The sequence below is a fragment of the Homalodisca vitripennis genome, unplaced genomic scaffold (assembly GCF_021130785.1).
Source record: "Homalodisca vitripennis isolate AUS2020 unplaced genomic scaffold, UT_GWSS_2.1 ScUCBcl_640;HRSCAF=3096, whole genome shotgun sequence".
Lineage (NCBI taxonomy): Eukaryota > Metazoa > Arthropoda > Insecta > Hemiptera > Cicadellidae > Homalodisca > Homalodisca vitripennis.
This window is the reverse complement of record NW_025776762.1, coordinates 40,001-46,453: the sequence shown is the minus strand read 5'-3', so window position 1 is coordinate 46,453 and position 6,453 is coordinate 40,001. Positions and strand designations below refer to the sequence as shown.

The 6,453-nt window shown below is 30.8% G+C and overlaps 1 long non-coding RNA gene across 1 annotated transcript in view; it reads left to right on the top strand.

The window, feature by feature from the left end:
• The first annotated feature begins 377 nt into the window (after nucleotides 1-377).
• The window catches only part of LOC124370891, a 7,741-nt gene continuing 1,665 nt past the window's right edge, over nucleotides 378-6,453 (top strand). The window contains exons 1-2 of the long non-coding RNA XR_006923218.1: nucleotides 378-519; nucleotides 1,842-1,843. This is a non-coding gene — a long non-coding RNA (uncharacterized LOC124370891). The remainder of the gene's footprint in view (nucleotides 520-1,841; nucleotides 1,844-6,453) is intronic.

Sequence of the window (6,453 nt, the reverse complement as noted above, 5' to 3'; positions counted from 1 at the left end):
AGGAATATAGAAGCAAAAACTATGTAAACACCTCCAATTAAGTCACAGTATTAATAATTGTCACTGACATTAAAACCTATTAGTCCCGCAGATATTAATCAATTAAACAAGAACGACACATTACAACGTCAATCCAAGAAAAGCAGGCCTGCTAATCGGATTAACAGTTTGCTATAGGCATGAAACAAAACCAAACAACAATGACACATAAGCATGCATATCTGGCAGTTTGCTTACAAACTCAATTGCTTTCACCTTTAGTTTTGGCTTCTTTTCAAATATAATATTTTGGCCACTATGCGTCAAGAACCTATTATATATCTGAGGTCCCAGATAGCAAAACTGGTGTCTGCTGCGTTCTTTTGTTAACAAAGGTATTTTTAACAACAGGTTTTGACTAGATCTAGTAAAGCGATTAACTTGTCTAAATTCAAATTGGCCAAGATATTTCTGAATATGCATGATTACTGAGTACTGATAAAGCTGTCTAAATCTAAAAATATTATTTTCTACAAATAAGTGGCTCATTCTATCCATGTGCTTTACATTGTAAATTATTCTGAGAGCATTCCTTTGGTATTTAAATAAGTTGTGAAGGTCCCCCCATAGTGCACAATACCATACATCAGCAGGCTCTCAAACCAGGAAAGATAAACATTTTTTTAGTTGATAACTGTATGCAAAATCCTTCAGGTGATAAAGAACATAGTTTACTTTTCTAAGCTTTTTTGACAGGAAATTTATATGGTAATCCCATTTAAGACATTTATGTATGTACAAACCTAAATACTTCACACAATCTACTACTTCTATATTACTACAATAACAACTATATATGCATTGGTGCTTGTGACAAAATAAATTATATTCATTTCTTAAAAATTCATTTGAAGAGTGATGGTCAAAAATTATTAAGCATTTAGATTTACTACTGTTAATTAAAATTTTATTGTTTGATAACCAATTAGAAATTTTGTCCAGATCTTTTGCAATTTTGAATTTTAATGCCTCTCTGTTATATGCAGAGCACACTAATGCAGTGTCATCAGCATATGCAAATACCGATGAGTACAAGTCCAAAAGATCATTTATGTACACTAAAAACACAATAGGGCCCAACACCCCTCCCTGAGCTGTGCCGTGGTATAATTCTAGAGGACTACTCAAAACTTTGTTTATTTTTACCACTTGCCTCCTACCTTTGCAGAAGGTTTCCAGCCAGGAGAGAGCGAGACCACCAAAACCATAGTGCCTGAATTTTTTCAATAAAATTTCTATGTCCAATACATCAAATGCCTTTTGGAAATCCAGATAAACGGCCATATTGTAACTATAATTATCTGATGGTTTAACAATTGCGGTTACATGCTTTTATATGGCTAGATCTGTACCCCTAACAGGAAGGAAACCATTTTGGTTACTAGAAAACAATGATCTGTTACAAAAATAGTCTAATATCTTATTTTTAATTATTGTCTCAAATATTTTAGCAATGACAATAATCACTGAAATAGGACGGTATGATGACATATCTGAGCTATCACCAGACTTAAAAACTGGTACAACAGAGGCTATCTTAAATTCATCTGGTACTCGTCCTTGATTTAATGATTTTTTAAACATGTTGTACAAAAGAGGAGGAAATATATCTAAGTTACTTTTCACTACAACTATACTTATGCCATCAACTCCTGTACTTCGCTTATTTTTCATTGACTTAATAACATTAACAACATCTTCAAAGGTACAATCAAATTTATCAAACAATATTTCATGCTCATTATTATTATCAATGAACAAATCACACCCAAACGCCTCATGTTTTAATTTAGAAATTACAGTAGTGTAGTATTTATTAAATTCATTACCAACCAAAATTTCATTACCTGCTACATTGACCAACTTATCTGCTATATTCATGACATCTAATGATTTATTTTTATTTTTAACAATTCCTTTAATAACATTCCAGTACTTCCTTGAATCACCTTTACAGTCATCAATCAAGGAAGAATAATAAGCAATTTTTGCTCTCCTAATTTGACTAGTTACATATTTTGAAAAATTATTATATTCATATTTTTAATCTAAGTTGTATTTATTCCTAGAATAAGTCTTATATAAACTATTTTTCCTATTAATTAATCTAATTAGGCTATCTGTAACCCACTCTTTTCTTCTTTTATTTTTACTATTTAATTTTTTGAGGGTACAAGAAGCTAAATAACAATCATTATAAATTTTATAAAAATTATTTACACTTAAATCGATATTATTTACACTATACACATTATTCCAGTCAGCCAACTGTAATTGCCTTCTAAACATTGCGTTATCTACTATTCTACAATATTTTGGATGCTCTACATTTTTTAAAAACTTGATAAAGAAATATGCAAAGCATAATAATCAGTAATATGCACCATTACAACATTACTTTCAACATTAATATTTTTTGTGCTTCTTACAAGGACATGATCTAAACAGGATTTACTATTATTAACAATTCTGGTAGGTGTATTAATTAAACTTTGAAAACCGAATGATGAAATTACATTTAAATATTCCTTACAGGAATTATTATTTTTAAGAAGACAAACGTTTAAATCCCCTACAATAAGTGTTGGATTAATTGACTTATTTAAAAGTGTTTCAAAATCTGCTCTAAATCGATTAAATGTGAATTTACACTGTCTGTAAACACCATACAAAGAGATCTGGAGTTTCTTATTATTGTGCATGACATCGTAGACAATGTTGATTACCTCGGCTGTGGGGAGCAGGATCAGCTGATAAGAGTAGCGCAGCGATGACTCCACGAACATACAGACACCGCCCGCCTGTCCATATGGCCTTGGCTGCAACAACATGTCATATCCTGGCAGCTGATATTTATTCTCCTCGCCACTTTTAATCCAAACTTCCGTGAGAACAATTAAATTATAAGTTTCTGGTAAACTTTGGAGATAAATATGTAATTCGTCAAAATGTTTTATAATGCTTCGAATATTAAGTAAAAAGATTCTAAATGTATTTACACTGTTATCAAAAATTGTTTTATTTAAATTAGGCATCTAGCGTGTTATAATGTCCGGTTATTGCTGTCTTGCCCTGCCTCACACATTACGACACTGCTGACTGCCCTTGCACATTAACCAATAATTTGTTAATCTGTTCCAGCGAGGTTACACGTATTCTGTTCCCATCTTCATTCCTCTTGACAAATATTTTTCCCTCTGGTTCAGACATATTTCCAGCCACGTTCCCTCAGCTTTTTTGCATTAAACAGTAAGTTTTTATTGAAGGGAGTTAAATGTTCGTTTACATACACATTGGTCACTGGTGTTCCCTCTTCAAAATCAGTAGATTTTTATCTTGATTTTCTTACACTTATTTAAGAACATTTCTCGACTTTGCCTGTTTGAGAACTGTACTACGAACTGTTTGAGGCTTAGGACCCCGATCACGCCTAGTTGGTATTCTATGCATAGCTTGAATATCATGGGAAAGATTTAGTGGTACTTCTACAACTTTTGAAAGTTTCTGCGTAACACCATTAATATTCTCATTATTTACTTCTGGGACTCCATCAATTTCAATATTCCTGTTTCTGTTGTACTGTTCCAAATCATCTAATTGAGTTTTACACAGGGCAACTTCCTTTTTGAGTTTTTCATTTTCTCTGACTAAATCGGCTTTGGAATCCTAAGCCGTGTGTGTGTGTGTGTGTGTGTGTGTGTGTGTTTTCAAAGTTCAAAAAAAAAGTTCAAAAATGCTTTATTCTACAAAAATTTTGTTTTACATATATGGGCATTACATTATACCATGCGCTCAAGCGCGTGCGGGATGACAAATCATTATTATTGTTCAATATTGCAAACTGTTTATGAGCCAGTCTTTTGCAATTCATTACATTACAGCATTAACAAACATTACATTATTCTTAATATTTTCAACAGCACTAATCTGACATAATGAACACTGAAATTATCAACAACCCAAATACATACCAAGATCTACAATAGTGTTCCCTAATTTAATTCTCCTATAAACTTCTACTTTCTATTACTTTACTTCAATTTACTCACCACACTTCATTTATATTAATTTTATATTTTTAACAAAGACCATCCACCTAGACTGTATAAATCATTGATAGATTTATAAATAAACAAAACCAATTTTTAACTATTTTGTAACAATAATTAACATCTTATAAACATCTAGGAATTAATAACAATAATATAAAACATTATTTCCAATCAACAACAATAAACTTTAAATAAATAACAATAACATATAACAATCTTAAGATCTATTTAACGAAAATATACTTTGACCAAACAACAACAATATATATACATCTCCACGTAACAAAAGCAAACCAGAAATATAAATATATACAAAAGAAGTAAAAACAGTAAGTATGTGTTTATTAAGAAATATTCATGCAAAATATTATGAATATTCCACGATATATTGACGCGCTTTCATTTTTACCTTCGGCTTTGTTTCAAAATAAATCGCATTGCCAGAAAACTCCACAAAACCATTAAACATCTTTGGTCCCAAGTAGTAGAATTGATGCCTGTTCCTTTCTTTCCTCATATCAGGTACTTCTAATATTATATTTTAGTGCAGACCGTGTAGTCCTAACATTTTCTTTAATTTTAAATTGATGTAAGTGTTTATGTACATACATTATTATACTGTACACATAAATCTGATTAAAAGTGAATATATTTTGTTCAAAAAACAAGTGGCTTACTCTATCCATTTGTCTTAGCCCATATAATATTCTAACAGCATTTCTATGAGATATGATAACAGGTTTTAGCAATGTATGAAAGGCCCCACCATAATGTATTATACCATATTTAAGGGTACTCTCTAACCACGAGCTATATAGGTTTTTGAGTTGCTCCAAACTTAGATAATTTCACATATGGTATAGAGAGTAATTTATTTTATTTAATTTTTCCCCTAAAATATTTATATGATGGTTCCATTTCAAATATTGATCCATGTGGAGTCCAAGATACTTAAAATAGTCAACAAACTCAATATTAGCACAGTCACATCTATAAATACAAGTGTGTCTATGATCAGCGCAAATTAAAATAATTTTGAATTTCAGTTTTTTCTTTGTTTTGATCAAAAAATGAGATTAATTTCGATTTTGAAGCATTAATAAGCATTTTATTTTCTATTAACCAATCTGAAATCTGTTTTAAATCTTTGTCTAATCTTATTTTTAATATATCTTTATTGTATGCTGAGCAGACCAACGCTGTATCGTCTGCATATGCAAACACGTTAGAAAATAGTTTTAGCTCTAAGAGATCATTTATATACAACAAAAATACCAATGGTCCAAGCACCCCTCCTTGAGCCGTTCCATAATTTAATTCTAACACATTACTCAATACTCCATTTATTTTAACTGTTTGTTTTCTTTGTTTGGAAAAAGATTTTAACCATAAAAGAGCAGCACCACCGATTCCACACCGTCTGAATTTATTTATTAATATATTTATATCCCACACGTCAAACGCTTAAGAAAATCAAGGTACAAAGCAATTGTATACATATTTTTATCTACCGAGCTAGCTATAGAACTTACATGTCTCTCTATGGCCATATCTGTCCCTCTAGCTGGTAAAAAACCATATTGATTCCTGGAAATTAAACCTCTCTCGGTTAAGTATAAAAGTAATTTCTTCTTTATTAACGATTAAAATAATTTAGCAATTGTGCTAATCAGAGATATAGGTCTGTATGAGGATACGTCCTCCCTGCATCCAGACTTGAAAACAGGCAAAACTGTGGCAATTTTTAATCTGTCCGGAAATACCCCCTGTTGTAATGACTTTAAAAAAATATCATATAGGAGCGGTAAAAATATTGTTACATTTTTCTTTATTGCAATACTATTAATCCCATCTAACCCAGTACTATGTTTACTTTTCATATTTTTTAAAGCCTCAAGTACTTCATTGTAACTTATACTAAATTTATTTAAATATATTTCATAATCTGTATAATGTTCAAAGAAATCATCACTGCCGAAGTCATTACTCTTTAACTCTTGGACGGCATTTACAAAATACTCATTAAAAGTATTGGCAAACAATAAACGCACTATCTTCAGATACGTGAAGCAGTGTGCCATTTATTCTTATCGTATTTAGTGTTGCTTTCCTGGACCTTAAAATCTTTTTTATCAATATTTTTTGTATCCCCATGGCAGTCCCCTATCAAAGATGAATAATACTTCCTCTTCGTTTCCCTAATCTGCTTTGTTACAACCTTTGATAATTTTTTATATTCCGAATTTAAAAATAAATTACTTTTATCTTTCGCATACATTTTATACAATTTATTTTTTCTGTTCATCAAACGTAGTAAGTTATCATTTACCCATTCACATATTTTCCTATTTTCACTGTTTAC